This window comes from Pygoscelis adeliae, unplaced genomic scaffold (assembly GCF_000699105.1).
Source record: "Pygoscelis adeliae isolate BGI_AS28 unplaced genomic scaffold, ASM69910v1 Scaffold381, whole genome shotgun sequence".
Classification (NCBI taxonomy): domain Eukaryota; kingdom Metazoa; phylum Chordata; class Aves; order Sphenisciformes; family Spheniscidae; genus Pygoscelis; species Pygoscelis adeliae.
This window is the reverse complement of record NW_008824110.1, coordinates 490,765-505,591: the sequence shown is the minus strand read 5'-3', so window position 1 is coordinate 505,591 and position 14,827 is coordinate 490,765. Positions and strand designations below refer to the sequence as shown.

General features: G+C 36.4%; 1 protein-coding gene across 1 annotated transcript in view; it reads right to left on the bottom strand.

The window, feature by feature from the left end:
* MMP16 (matrix metallopeptidase 16 (membrane-inserted)) overlaps nucleotides 1–14,827 on the bottom strand; it is a 190,252-nt gene that overhangs the window by 131,552 nt on the left and 43,873 nt on the right. The gene's annotated exons all lie outside the window — the stretch shown is intronic.

The window sequence follows — 14,827 nt, the reverse complement described above, 5'->3', positions numbered from 1 at the left end:
CCAGTCAGTGGGAACTTCACTGGACTGCCACGACTTCTCAAATACGATGGATAGTGGCTTAGCAACTTCATCCACCAGTTCCTTCAGGAACCACGGATGGATCTCATCGGGTCCCATGGACGTGAGCACCTTCAGGTGCCTTAGATGGTCTCAAACCTGATCTTTTCCCACAGTGGGCAGCTCTTCATTCTCCCAGTCCCTGCCTTTGCCTTCTGTGGCTTGGGCGGTGAGGCTTGAGCACTTGCTGGTGAAGACTGAGGCAAAAAAGAAACCATACTGTTTCCTGTTAGTCAGCATTTCTGCATTTCATTCACAAAGGTGAATTTTTTTCCCAATACCACATCTAAAACACTGGGCTTTGATTGGTTGGTTGCTTCTGGGTTGTTTTTTTTTAAACTAAGCTAATTATTACCTGTTTATCCACATGGATGTCTTTTGACTATAACAGTTTTTTACGTACTGAAAGTCTGTTATTGTGAGTTCCACCATTTAGATAAAATCAATTAAGTATCTTTTCTGCTCAAAAGGGAATTTTCCATACCTCTTGTAATTTTGCTACTCCTCTGAGCATGCTATAATTTTAAGCTCTTTTCTAAAGTGTGGAGGCAAAGAATGGACACATTACTTCATAGTCAAGTCTTCATCAGGTCCAGGGTAAAATTTGTAACTTACATACACTGCATATGGCATTCTGGTTAATACAACCAGAATAACATCTGATGTTTACTTTTCAAAAACATCATTTTTCTAGCTGACAAAGTCTGTGGTCCACTATGGTGTGCAGATACTGTTCTTCATAATAAATACCTAGTTCTTTATTTTCATTTTTTATTTGTGCATTTCACTCTTCCGCCTAAGCATTTTATACTTATTTATTACTGAATTTCAGCACAGTGATAAAAAAATCTCAAATTTTCCAAGATAATGATCTTTCTTTCCTATTGTTCAAAATTATTCCAAACCCTCGTATTTCATCCATAAATTATATGAAGTACACTTGTTAGTTCGTTACCGAGTCATTTATGAAAATGTTGAACAAAACCAGGCCCAGTACTGTCCACCCTCCTTGACAGTCAGACATTGATAACTCAGCTTTAAGTATTGTTTCCAACTAGTTATGCACCTTGTCTTAATTTCATCTAGATCATATTGTCCTAATTTATTTATAGACTCCTTTATGGGACAGTGTCAGAAACCTTGCCTGAAGTCAGAATTAATCCTATGTGTTCCCACATCTGATTAACCCAGAAATCCCATCAAAGAAAGTAATTAGACTATGTTGATGTGATTGGTTTTTACAAAACCATATTAGCTGTTTTTATTACTTTATTATCTTCTTTGTACCTACATATTTAATGCCTAATAATTTGTTCCAGTAACTTTCCAGATGTTGAAATTACAGTGATTCATCTGTAATCCTACAATAGACTATTTTTCCTTTTTTAAAGTTGGGTACTATGTTTGCTAATGGTTCAGAGATTGAGCTGGCTAGGTTTTCTAAGTACTTAAGGGCAAATTTAATTGGATCCTGTCAACATGAATACATCATGTTACATTAATATTTAAATTGTTCCTTCCCAATTCTGTTTGTACCTACTTGGTAATGTTGTTTTGTTAAATACATGCCTACAGAACTGAAGGGGATTTTTTTTTCTCTGTTTCTTGTTATTCTTTCTTGCTAAGCAATGGACTAGCACTATCCTTTATCATTCTATCATTCTAACGTATCATTCTAACACCTTCAGAACTTTTTCCCCAAAGCTTTCATGTGCCCTATTTGTGTAGCCTGATGCATCCATATTTCTGAGCATACTTCCTGTCTTTCCTTCCCATTGTGATAGTTTGCGACTCTGCTTTTAACATATTCTCTTTTAGTAACGGCCAACTCTCCTTCACTCATTTATCCTTTAGATTATCTTCCCAGGAGACCATTTCTACTAGGTCCCCAAGTTTGTAAAGTATGCTTTTTTGAAGTCAGTTGTTCATGTTCTGCTACTATGGCTGCTTCTTCCTAAAACCACAAACTTTGCCATTTTACAGTCACTTTCACCCAAACTGGCTTCCAAGTGCAGATTCTCATCCAGTTTCAGAAATCTCTTAGTCATAGCCAAATCTAAGAAATGCTATTTGTAAAACCTTTCTTTATCTTTTAAAATAAAGTTGTTCATATGTCAGACCTTCTCTGTCCTTACACACCATTTTTGGAATTGTGTAATTGATGCTCTCCAATTCAACCACACCAAATCCTTCAGGTGTTTCTACTGGCTCTGTTCTTCTGACCAAGCCGCCTACAATAGATTCCAAGAATGACAATGTCCCTTTTCTTTTCCCTTCATAATTTTATCCAGGCTGGTGAAGGTGTGCCTTCAAGAAGTCTACTTCTCACTTTCTTGCTTGAACATCAGAGAGTTATAAATACATTTTTCAGATGAAGTGTAACTACCAGTTTTCCTTGGCTTGTCTTTTCTAAACAAATTATACTCTTCTAACCCAGTAGTCCAGCTTTGCTTTACTTTATGGCATCTCTGTCATCCATATCAAGTAATAGTTCTAGACATGTGTTCAACTTCAAGATCTTCCAGTTTATCCTCCAGGCATCTCTGTAAAGAACTCTCAATGTTTGGAAGTTTTAACCTTCTGATCTTTCCTACTGTCCTTCTATTTTCAGGTTCCTCCCTCAGTTTTCAGATCTGTGAATACTTCAGCCTATCAGTGATATCTATACTCACAAATAGGTTCTTGTCATTAACACATTTCAAACTTAATTTTAAAGGGCTGGGACACCTCTCCTATGAAGAAAGGCTGAGAGAGTTGGGGTTGTTCAGCCTGGAGAAGGCTCTGGGGAGACCTTATTGCAGCCTTTCAATACTTAAAGGGGGCTTATAAGAAAGACTGAGAGAGACTTTTTACCAAAGCCTGCAGTGGCAGGACAAGGAGCAACTGTTTTACACTGTAAGAGGGCAGATTTAGATTGGACATAAGGAAGAATTTTTTTACAATGAGGGTGGTGAGACACTGGAACAGGTTGCCCAGAGAGGTGGTGGATGCCCCATCATTGGAAGTGTTCAAGGTCAGGTTGGATGGGGCTTTGAGCAAACTGATCTAGAGAAAGATGTCCCTGCCTGCAGGTGGGTTGGACTAGATGATCTTTAGAGTTCTCTTCCAACCCAAACCATTTTATGATTCTATGAAATCTGACCCCCCTCTCCCCATGTCTGAGCAAGCTGACAATGGAGTGTATTCCCTTCCTAAAATTCATCAGAAGAATTTTATTAATTGTGTGCCTATATATACATGTATGTTAATAGAAGTGAAATCAAAAAGAAGGGAAAAAAAAGGTGTTTACAAAACATAAAAACACCACAATAACTGATATTAACCAAATTATTCAAGTCTTTCAATATTAATACTTAAACCAACACAAAACCCATTCTGTTAAAAATATCTTTTTTAGGATTTGAATATTTTTGTTATTGCTTTAGGCAGAAGTAATGCAATCCTAAGTGCCTTTATGCTTTCTTAAGTACTAGGTAAGATGTGAATACCTGTCAGTCATGTCCCTTGATCTCATTATGACTGGAATTTTCATTAAATTATCTTCAGAACTGTGAGTAAATTCTGAATTACAAAGATTATGATGAAAAAAAGTGTGACTTTACTAAAATAACTTAATTAGTTTACACTAAAATAAGCACTGAAAGTATGTATTCAGAACACTGGACAATACCTGGTGCAACTAGCTGCTGTTACGTTCAGTGAAGTCACAGCATGGAGATAATTGTGCAACAAGGCTATATCTGCAATAGAAAGTTCCACCATTGACATTACAACATTTAGCTGTAATTTTGTGGTAACCTGCATAGCATCTTCATTATGCCAGATAACATATGTGATTATAGGTCTTTTTTTTTATATTAGCAGACTAGTGAAGGAAGATTACTTCCTCAGTGAGTAGGCTTTGGAGAGAACAAGGACGCATACCTAAATTCATCTGTCCTCATTGTAAGGAATATCCAAAGGGCCACTACAGCAGTTTGATTCCTACCATCACAAGCTTGTCTTTGAAAGGAGGTGAGCATTTTGCAACATATACTTCACACCTCTTTTTCTGGATAAACATATCTACTGAAAAACTGAACCCATAAAAACTTTCTATATAAAAAATACAGTAATCATATCTATAATTTTATAAGCATTTATAGTGATAAAACCATGCATGCACACATGCAAATATTTCAACAGTGATATACTGGGAAATAAAGACATAATGTATATTCTTGAAATGGATATAACAAAACTTATAAAGTCTCTACATATTTTGCATTATATATGTACTAGAAAAATGCAATAAAAAATTAAAAGGATCCATTTAAATTCTAAAACTGTTGCTCATATAAAGCTGATTTATTATCCCAGATTAATACTAACTTAAAGACTGGGCATCTGAGTCAGAAATGTAGCAGTCCATTGTCCTAAAATCAAATTAAATGAAAAAAGAATTCCGATAAATAGTAAATTCCAATAAGATAGAATATCTTCATAATATTTTCCTCATGTTTCATATACACTGCTGCAAAACAAACTGAAACGCTGACTCTGTAACTATCTAGTACAGTGACATTATTTGCATTTTATTGTTTAATTTACTTTTAATTAACTAATATTGCATTCACATGAGATTTTGTCAGTATGTAATTGTTTTATACACAATTCTGATAAGTTAAAACTTTTTCAGCCTTCTGCAGTATGGCTTAATATTTAAGAGAGGGTTTCTTTTACACTGTCACTAGCAAATGCTTGGCAATTTAACAATCTCTCTACAGTATAAACATTTATGGAAATGTCAATCATTGTGGCTTCCATGTGCTTAAAAATATTTAAAATTTCTTCAGAGGGGGGTAAGCTCAGTTCCTTGCCCTGTTCTTGATACAGTAATAGGCTGTTATTATTGAAAGTTCTCCCAGGGTTTTCTGTTTCTTTTAGCTGGACCTAAATATGGTGAGAAGGAGGCTTTCTCTAATGTCTTTTAAAGGCTCCTCTAAAATGACCTTATCTCCAGCTCATTTGAGTTTATTCTTGCATTCTTCAACATGATGTAGGAGATGGCTTCTGTGGTCTTTAAGGTTATGTAAACCTGATCATTAAAACCACTGTAGATGCAAAGTCTTTCCCACCACAAGATAGCTAGCATTATAAAAAAAAAACTATCAGAGATCATAAAAATGCATTTAATATATTCCATGATTTCTAAAGGTGCTTTAATCTGGTTCTGTTTCAGAGATTGTGTAAACTCTCTTCCTCACACTGTGCTGAAGAAGAGTGTAATGAAGAAACACTTTTTTCATAGTTTAGCTCATTTCAATAATTTAATGATGAATTAGATAATGGCAGTTTATAATGAGTAGTGTGCTCTGGTGTGGAGAATAAACAGAAATGAAAGAAGAGGAAGAGAAGCTGCAAAGATCTAAATACTGAGAGATAACATCTCTTCACTAGAGGACAACTTAAATAAGCTATAGCACAGTAACTTTTGGAATTGCACAAACATGGTTGGTAAAGCCAAAAGGTCAAATGCAAACTTTATAACTCTCTAAAAGTAAGGAGAACATTAAAATCAACAAAAGATCCAGCAGCTTCAACAAGATCCAGATTTCCTCAGGACATGGTAACACCATCACTTCGGTGTCCCAATTTACTAAAAATTTCAAAGCTGAAATAAAATTGTAGTGGTGAAAATAATGAAAAGAATTTTTGAAAAAGGTAATGTAGTCTATGAAAAAGTGACAGGAAAAGTATATGTGATACAAGTTCCAAGGGAAATTCAAGAATTCAAGAATTTCAAGATTAAAAAAAAAAAAAAAGAGGGGTCAGATGTTAGGTTGAATCCATCTTAGACTTTGTTACAAAGAAATTTATTCATCCTTGATGTTAAAATAATAAGCTAGCTCTGACCTGTTTCTGCAGTTGCCTACAGTGCCTGAGCCAACAAAGTAAGATGTTTTTACAGTTTCCACTAGGAAGGAACAAAGCTTTTTCTCTTATTAGCCAAAAATGTTATAGAAATTCAATAACATGTTCCCAAAGTTCACCCTACAAATTGAAGAAAATCTTGTTCACAGAATTACACTAAGATGCTAAAGAAACTTAAAAGGAGACCATTAAAACAATGGTTGAATCTGTTCCAGTTTATATTAACTTTGTCAAAAACTGTAAGAGACATTTTAGCTGAGGAATAGACCTGTGAGACAGAAAATCACTGAATCAAAAAGAGGTCAACAAGCTAGAGAGATCTGAAAAGGAATTCTTACTGTGATGAGTTGTAGGCAGTCAGACAAGTTATATTTTTAAAAACTTAATCTAATTTACTGGAATCAGATCCTTGCTACCAGATTCTCCATACAACAACAGATTTATCACTAAACTAAATGTCATTGTGCTATGCATAAATTTTTACTAAAATCACATACTTTGCTATCCAGCAGTGGGTTCCAAGAATCACAGCTACAATAACAGGCAAAAGGTTTGAACTGTACTAAGAACTTCTGACCAAAACAGAATTCTGAAAAAAGTCCACTGAAATTTAGAGTCCTATTAAAAAAAGCAGAATGAATTGTCCATTACAGGAATTTAAGAAAAAGTATTGTTTTGCAAATTAATATGGATCATGTCACAATTCTTTTATCTAGAGTAGGGGATCCAAAATTTCTAGACCAACCACTCTCAACAATATCTTTCATTTCTCACACGTACTTTTATTACTTAAAGGTTTAAAGTTTAAAAAAAAAGATTAAAAAAATCTGCCTTTCATCATTATAATAAAGTCCTGAACTCTTTTGGAGTCAGTTCCAGGATACATGCAAGAATCTGTAGGCTGTAGAATGGAAAGTGCACAAGAAGAAAAGCACATAATGTTCCTTGCAAACTGTAATTTATTCCCTGCAACCTTTTTTTGTACTAGAAGATCCGATGCTCACACAGGAAGTAGGTGATCACAAATTCTGAAAGACTTCTTCCCCACTAGCTCCTTTCTGAAAAGTGCAGTTGAAATTGGATGTGTTAAATTTTATTTTATCATGTACTAACATGACAAAACAACAGCGAGGTCATATTTAACACATCATGGGATTAACTAAAGATTAGATTTCCTTGTTTTACTAACAGTTACATGTGTTTAACTTTTTATCTCATTAAGTTAAGAACCTGTAATAGTTCTCAGGACCAAAACCCAAGAGATTTACGTGCACATAGTAGGTGCCTGGTAGAAGTTGGCTCACTAAACTTTTTTTTTTTCTTCCTTGGATTGACTGGGCTTGAGGCATGAGTTTAATGAAGGACACATGCAGCTACCAACCCCAGCTTTCAGTTATTTCTTTGCTTCTCCTAGAATCCTTAAGCTTTTTATTTGTTTAATTCTCAGACTAATTTGCACCTTTCTATTTCTGACAAGGCAAAGATGTTATATTTAGTAATTCTAAATGGCTTTTCTCATACTGTCAAATAAATGAGCAGAAATATGCCTTCAGACCATTAAGGAGAAAACATCTGCCCCAAAATTTCACCACATTTCAACAGAAAATGTTACAGGAGAATGAAGAGGGTTTTGTTTTGTTTTGTTTTGTTTTATCCCCTGTTTTATTTGGGTTTGGAAAAGTTAGCCTAAAATAAGCAGTAATTGTGTGTAAGGCTAAATACTAAACTTTAGATGCAAATAAATAGGAGTCATCATCAAGCAATATATCAATATCTCCTAACAAACATCTAGAAGTTAATTATACTAATTTCACACACTAATGGCTTTGGACTGCACCTAAAAGAGCCTAGAGCCATTTTATGAAAGAAAAAAATTAATAGTTGCTGTAAGGGTGAATTTGAACAACAACGTACATCTCCTGTTTATACCTCTTGCCACTGTGAAGTTATATTTAAATTCTTACTCAGTAAGTCAGCTAGTGACTCTTTTCTGCCTTAGTTGTAGAGCTAGTGGTACAGATCTCTATTTGTCCTGGGTTTAGATCAAAGAGATGAGCTCTGGATCAGCTGAAGAGACAATCAATTCTCATTCCCTGAATGGAAAACGCCCATTGTGGACTCCTCCAACAAAGCCAGTTTAATTATAGATCCAGCCACAATCTATCAGAACCACATTAAAAAAGACATATATCTAGATCCTAATCTATATACTCACCTCAAAACTGACTTTTTTTCCTGACATATTAAGATATCAGCTTGTACCATTTGTTGTTACAACTGTGCTAATTCACTTTCAGACTGAAAATACGCTATCATCCAAACCCTGCTACTCTGCAGGGGTTTCACAGTGCTTTCATTGAAGTTAAGGGGCACTTTGCCTTTGACTTCAAGACTGCTGTGGTATTGTAGCCTTTTAAAACATACTGTACCCTTCCAATCTACTTTTCACTCACAATGTACAGACCTGCTAACCGTCTTCTTTTTATCTGTGGTGAATTCTACAGGGTGCAACCAGCTAATTCTGAATAAACGTTAGATTCCATTCTGGATATGCAATAGTCATTAAGCAGACACTAAATTCCCCCTATTTTTTTATACACAGGGTGCAAACAAGGCCACTTCAGTGTTTACTTGACTGCTATGATACTTGCCAGGCCAATTCTCAGCCTTCCAGGTCATTGCTAGCTGCCTTTGGGTCATTTCCACAGCAACTCAGAGGCGACATAGGGAGACTTGACCAAAAGACCAACAGAAGTGAAAGAAGGGTGGTTGCTCATGCAAATGTTCATACATCTTTGCCTCTGGACATCTAATGAAATATAATCTTATGATTCTTCTGGAACTGCTGAATTGGGAAGTCTGATTTCCTGTTCAACCTGTAGATGTCCAGAGTGCTCTTACAAGAAAGGATGATTTCAAAATCATTACATGATACAGGATTTTCAGTCCCCTTAAGTCTATTTTTTTAAAGAAGACTGAGACCTGGGAATCTACCATAAACCCATATTTATTTATTTAATAGTCTAAGACAAATAACACTGTTTCTAGACAGCTGTAAATTCTGTAAACTATGTGCACATTCATTATTTTGCAATCAGTATTCTGAAAAGCTTAAAGTTAATTATTACAATGGACTCATAAGTGATTGCATAACAGATGTCTCCAACTGCTTTATAATGAAAAAACCCAGAAATTTTATTTACAATTATTTTACATATGCAGTATGTCTTTCATTTTTCAATGATGGATTAGGGGCAAAGTCAAGTAAATAATCCAGATCTTCTGACTCCAGTGCTCTGCTGTGCCACCTTGGCATTAAATTTCCTCTCTTTCTTTCAAAACAATTAGTGAAATACAGTGCCTACCTAACTAACTATATTAAAAGTGTACCTTAAGCAAGAGAAGGTTTTATCTTTTTAATTTAAAAAATATGCTAGCAAGTATCTGTTTTGCAGCTCTCATTAAGTCTACTACAGCACCGTCATGTTTTGAATTCTGACTTTGTTTAATTACAGTTATGGGTAAATCTCTTTTGCCTGTGGTTAGCATAAAACATTGATATGTATGACCTAAAAAAATTCAAAGTCTTAAAATAAACCTAGTAAAATCTATTCTCACCTTATTTAAAAGTACTCCAGTATACTCTGCTGATTGCCTTAAGTACTTGCAAGATTAGAAATTGTCATTTCCTGTTATGGAAGAAAAAATATCTTACTCGTATTAAGCTGCACAACATTGATCTGTGCTTAAGAGATTGAGTTAGAAGTAATGTTAGTTTCCAAATACAGTGTTAAAAGCCGTTGCATGTACACTGCAGGCCCACAATTCCCACACTAATTTGTATTTCTACAATCACAGTTTCTTAGTGTTAACACTGTTTTTCTCTCCTCTTTTGTAGTATAAAACACCTACATTAAAAGTGAGAATTGGTTTATTAGCACTCTTTTTAAGTAGATCTAATGCACAAAGATGCATCTGGAGCATTTCTCTACTCCTGTGAAAGAGCAAAGTAACTCTGCAGCCTATTCATCTTTTCCCAAACTTAAATAAGCTCATTTGCATGAGCAGTGATGTTAGAGATACTGCTCCCATCTGGGACAGATGCTACACCCAGGAAACAGCTACTGAATACAGACAACATCTTTTCGCCAAAGGAGACAGACCATTCCAATTTGCTTCAAATATTACTGATGCATGGCAGAATGAGAAGCACTAGTTCACTCACGTAGCACAGACAGTTTCTTTACACATAACTGGGTAGGAACACTTGACAGTAGTAGGCATCTAATTGCAGGCACTGAAAAAGGATCTTCTTATGTGACAGGGGAAATGCAAAAGTAGGGCACAAAAAGAAAAGAGAAAATGACATGTCTGGCTGAAGTCCACACCCCTGCTTCTCCCATTAGGACAATGTTTCTTTCCATTACAGATTTACTATCACAAATCAGTGAAGGACATAATTCCACTAGAGACAAAATATGACAAACATTTTTTTCTCATTTGCTTGTTCTGAGAGGTCTAAACTTTACTTCCAAACTGTGCTTGATTCATACTTAATTGAACCACATGCTATATGCAAACTATATGCAAACTATTGCTGCAGTAGCCAGCACTACATATTCTGCTAAGAAGAAACAGATCCCTTCATCCATGCATCCAGTTTTCCATGTGAAAATTCTAAATTCTTCTTTAATCTCTACTCAGGCATTAAAGAAATGTGATAATTTATTGCCACATAATGCATCCCTACAAATAATATCAGTATCCAAATATTATTAATTTATCTTTTTAAAGTGCAGTCAAAAAGTTCAGATTTCCTGTGAATTCAATGAACTAGCTAAGTACTATCTAATGTATCATCTCTTTCACTTTATATTTAGAGCCACTTCTTTCAATCTGTTGTCTTCTGTTTCCTCAGCTATGCAAACAGTAAAATGAAAAGCCCATAATCTATTCCCTCTTTAATTTACTGAAAATCCACAATATAGTTTTTCTCTTCTAGTGTTTATCCAATAAGCACACATCTTAAATGGATTCATTCTTGATAAAAATGTCAAAACCAAGCCTTATATCACAGCTTAGTTCAGCTCTGCTGTTCTCAGTGAAAGCTAGTCTGTTGTGATAGAATTATATACCTTATTTGCTATAAAGCTCCCTCTGTTTAAGCCGTGGGTGTAACCATGGTTAGTTTGGCTCTCTCAAGTGCAAATTCTAATCTGAGACTATTCCAGGTGAGCAAGATCTGCACATTCAGCTGCCTCAACTCTGGAACTAGCCCTTCAAGCCTTTTAAGTGCCACAGTTAATTGAATAAATGTCTCCTAGACAACACATGCCTATAACAGAGATGCTGGCTTATCATTAATTTCTTAAAGGAGAACAAGTTGGTAACAGAAAGAACTCAAGTTCAGCAAAGGAATTTCTAAAAGACACAGAAGTGTTGTTCTGAAAAAAAAAATAGGCAAAAAGTAATAAAAAAAAAAAGGGAGGGGGAATTAAGTTCCTCAGGGAAACAATAACCTCCTGAATGTAATTTTACTTCTCAAACTTCTAATGAATGTTATGCTCACCCAGAAGCTACGTTCATTCTTCCACTTCATATTCAGTTTCTGGGTAAAAATAGCCTTCTTTGTCTAGAGAGCGTGCTCCTTTCAAATCTTTCCTACTTCTGCTGTTTCAGTGGAAGTTCTCTTTGCTCTAATGTTCCTGTCATTTGCTACTGGATTTCTGGCCGGAGAGCTGTTCAGAGTAAATGGCCCTGCCTAGAGAAAATCCACACTGTTCCCAAAGGGAATCAATGCCAATAGCGCTGCTTTTCTCTCTCACGTCTTCCCACACTGGGCAATCGTTTTCTTGTAGAAAAATTAACTCATAGCCTTAGCAACAATCATATTCAAAATAAGTCTGAAATGCATTTTGACAGCTGCACACACACACACACACAGAAAAAAACCCATCCAAAATACCAAGGACTTCAAACCCTGGTGAAGTCTTAGCCATCATCTGGGCATAGTATGTAGCACAACAAAATATGCTTGAACCAGTGACTGCAGTCAATTTTAAAGGGCGATTCAACTCCAAAGAGTGTTCCTGTGAAAACAGCACCTCATAGCTCAATGCTTACTGTTTTTCAACGGCTTTTATCAGTTTTAAAGTAACAAGATTATAAAGAAGCTCCCCACCCCACCCCAACTCTTTCCAGCTCTCAGCATGGGATCCAGAAAGCTCTCTCACATTCTCCCCAGTAATCTTGATCCAACTTGTACATAGGACATGGACAACTATGGCAAGGATCACTTCTCTGGACTACTGCTCTCATCAGTAAATGTGGACAATAATAATTACCTTTATTAAAAATGATTATTTGCTTGATAATATTTATAAATCCTATACACAAGATATATCTAGAATCTACCGCAAATTCTCCAAATTCTGGGTAGATGCAAACTCCAGGTGCACAACTTGTTTGAAAAAAATATCTTTACACACTTTTTGAAGATTAGCAACCACAGATAGACTGCACAAGCAGTTGTGCTCCAAGGCTGCTGCAGGAGGTGACTGGGAGTATTTGAGAATGCTCTTCTCTTCAATCACTGTGAAGAAATATGTTCTGGAGAGACTGGCCATTTTCAATTTCTAGAAACTCACCATGGAGAAAGGGTAGCTGTATTACAGTTGAGGACAATGCGGCTCGAGCAACATTAAAAAGCAGATGCATATTTCTGTGCATAAAATTCAATAACAATTTGTCACCTGCTCTTGCTACAGGTAGCATTATCAGTAAGGGCTGAGATCGTATTGCCATATGACCAGTAGTAGAGCATCCAGGACAGTGCTACCAGGAAGGATGTTGCCACAGTCTGCGAGAGGCTGGCAGATGGGAGACAGGCAGAAAGCATGGAGAGGCAGTACAGTCAAGCAGCTGCATCACAGTTAGTTAGACTGTGTGCCCAAACTGAAGAGGAAGGCTACAACCACCTCCACCTATTGGGTAAATCCAGGCTATATGAGGGTATAAATGATTACACCCCAAATGCTTTCTTTAATGTGTGCTTGTATTAGTGGTTTAATTACTTTTCCATATTTTTAAAAAGTATAGAAGTACAATAGAAAACCTTACCTCTTCACCATAAATCAATGTCTCATTTGAAATATTTAAGGGTAAAGTATCATCTGTGTTAACAAAGAATTTATGGTGAATCATAATAGTTATATTAGTTATAGCTAATGATTCTGACTGCACAAAAAGGACCTCTATCTTTCCTAATATTTTAGGTAGTCAGAGGTTAAATTCTTGATCACCTAATCAAACACCTGCATTTTGCAGTACTTGGCTGTGTAATTAAAGATGCAGCACTGAGCCGTCGTGTCCAAGGTCAACAACTGAAAAATCAATCATTTAAGTAATAAGCCCTGGCTGACTTTCCTAAAACCATTCTTTGGCTGCAAAGTGTTTTTAAACAGATAAGAAGATGGCTATGTTGTGAAATAGTTGTATTTCTCCCTGTCAGACCTTTTCAAAAGTTTAAATTAGAATATAAGCTTCAGACACCACAGCATAGCATGTCTATTAAGAGTCATATAGGTATAATCAGGAGTGGTGCTCAGTTATGAGCATGTTATAAAATGATTTTGCCTTGGTATTCCTCCCAAGCTAAACACTTCCCCTCATACTCTAAAGATTATCTTCATTAACTGTATCTTAATAATGCCCAGCACTGCGTACTGTAGATATAGTTTATCACAGAATCATAGAATCGTTTAGGTTGGAAAAGACCTTTAAGATCAAGTCCAACCGTTAACTTAGCACTGCCAAGTCCACCACTAAACCATGTCCCTGAGTACTGCATCTACACGTCTTTTAAATACCTCCAGGGAGGGTGACTCAACCACCCACCACAAAAATTGTGTTTCCAAAATCTCTTGATGCCGATTCCGCGGGGGCAGCCATGGGGTCCCCCCGTGCCACGCACAGCAGAAGCCCTTTTTTAAGGGGCATCGCTGCAACAGTGCCCTCCAGCTGGCAGTCATCCCAGATGGCATGTCCAAACGGGGGTAGAAGCACCTGCTTTTTATCTCTGAGCATCCCTTCTCTTCCTCCTGTTGCCCTAGGTATGAAGACAAGGGACATGGGATCCGAACATGGGGTTTAGCAGTTGCTCCTCTCAGAAGGCACCAGAGCTCAGTTCTGCACATTCAAGGCAATGCTTGGATCTCATTTGCCTCGTACTGAAAGAAACACAGAGGTGCTCATCGCAGTGGGTAGCCTCTTCACTTCTGCATTCTGCTTCTTGATTATTCAGCTGTGCTTGTTTTCTGTTCTCAGATCACCTACCAATCTTTTAACATCTAGACTTCACAAAAATGTCATGAAGTACTTTTTGTTTCTAAATTTCTAAACAAGCTCATTCCATGCCTACTAAGTAATTGCTCTTAAAATATATTTTTAAAGGGAGCTGTAGACAAGAACCAATCTGTTGCTAAAGCTTAAAGATTTTTCTTGATGTGGGAAACTTGCTTTCCCTCAAAAATAATACCAGAGCCTCATTAGGAATGAGCCTGTTCTTGCTGTGTTTTCTGCTGAGCCTCTGGAGAAATGCTCCATAATCTAGGATTGAGGAGGGCATTATGGTACTTACGTGGCACTGACACTCCATATGCAGCAAGTAGACAGTTATTTGCATCCTCCCTTTTGAAAGCAAGGTTGTTTTCCCAAGGGAGATCAATTTGTGTTTCAGAAAACACATTTACAAGTCTTATTCTTTTGCTGTTGTTTTCGACAATAGACAGTACACTGCAGCATGTCAAGTGGAAAAATTACAGGAGGCTGACATGCTGTGCCATTCGGATAAGGTCAC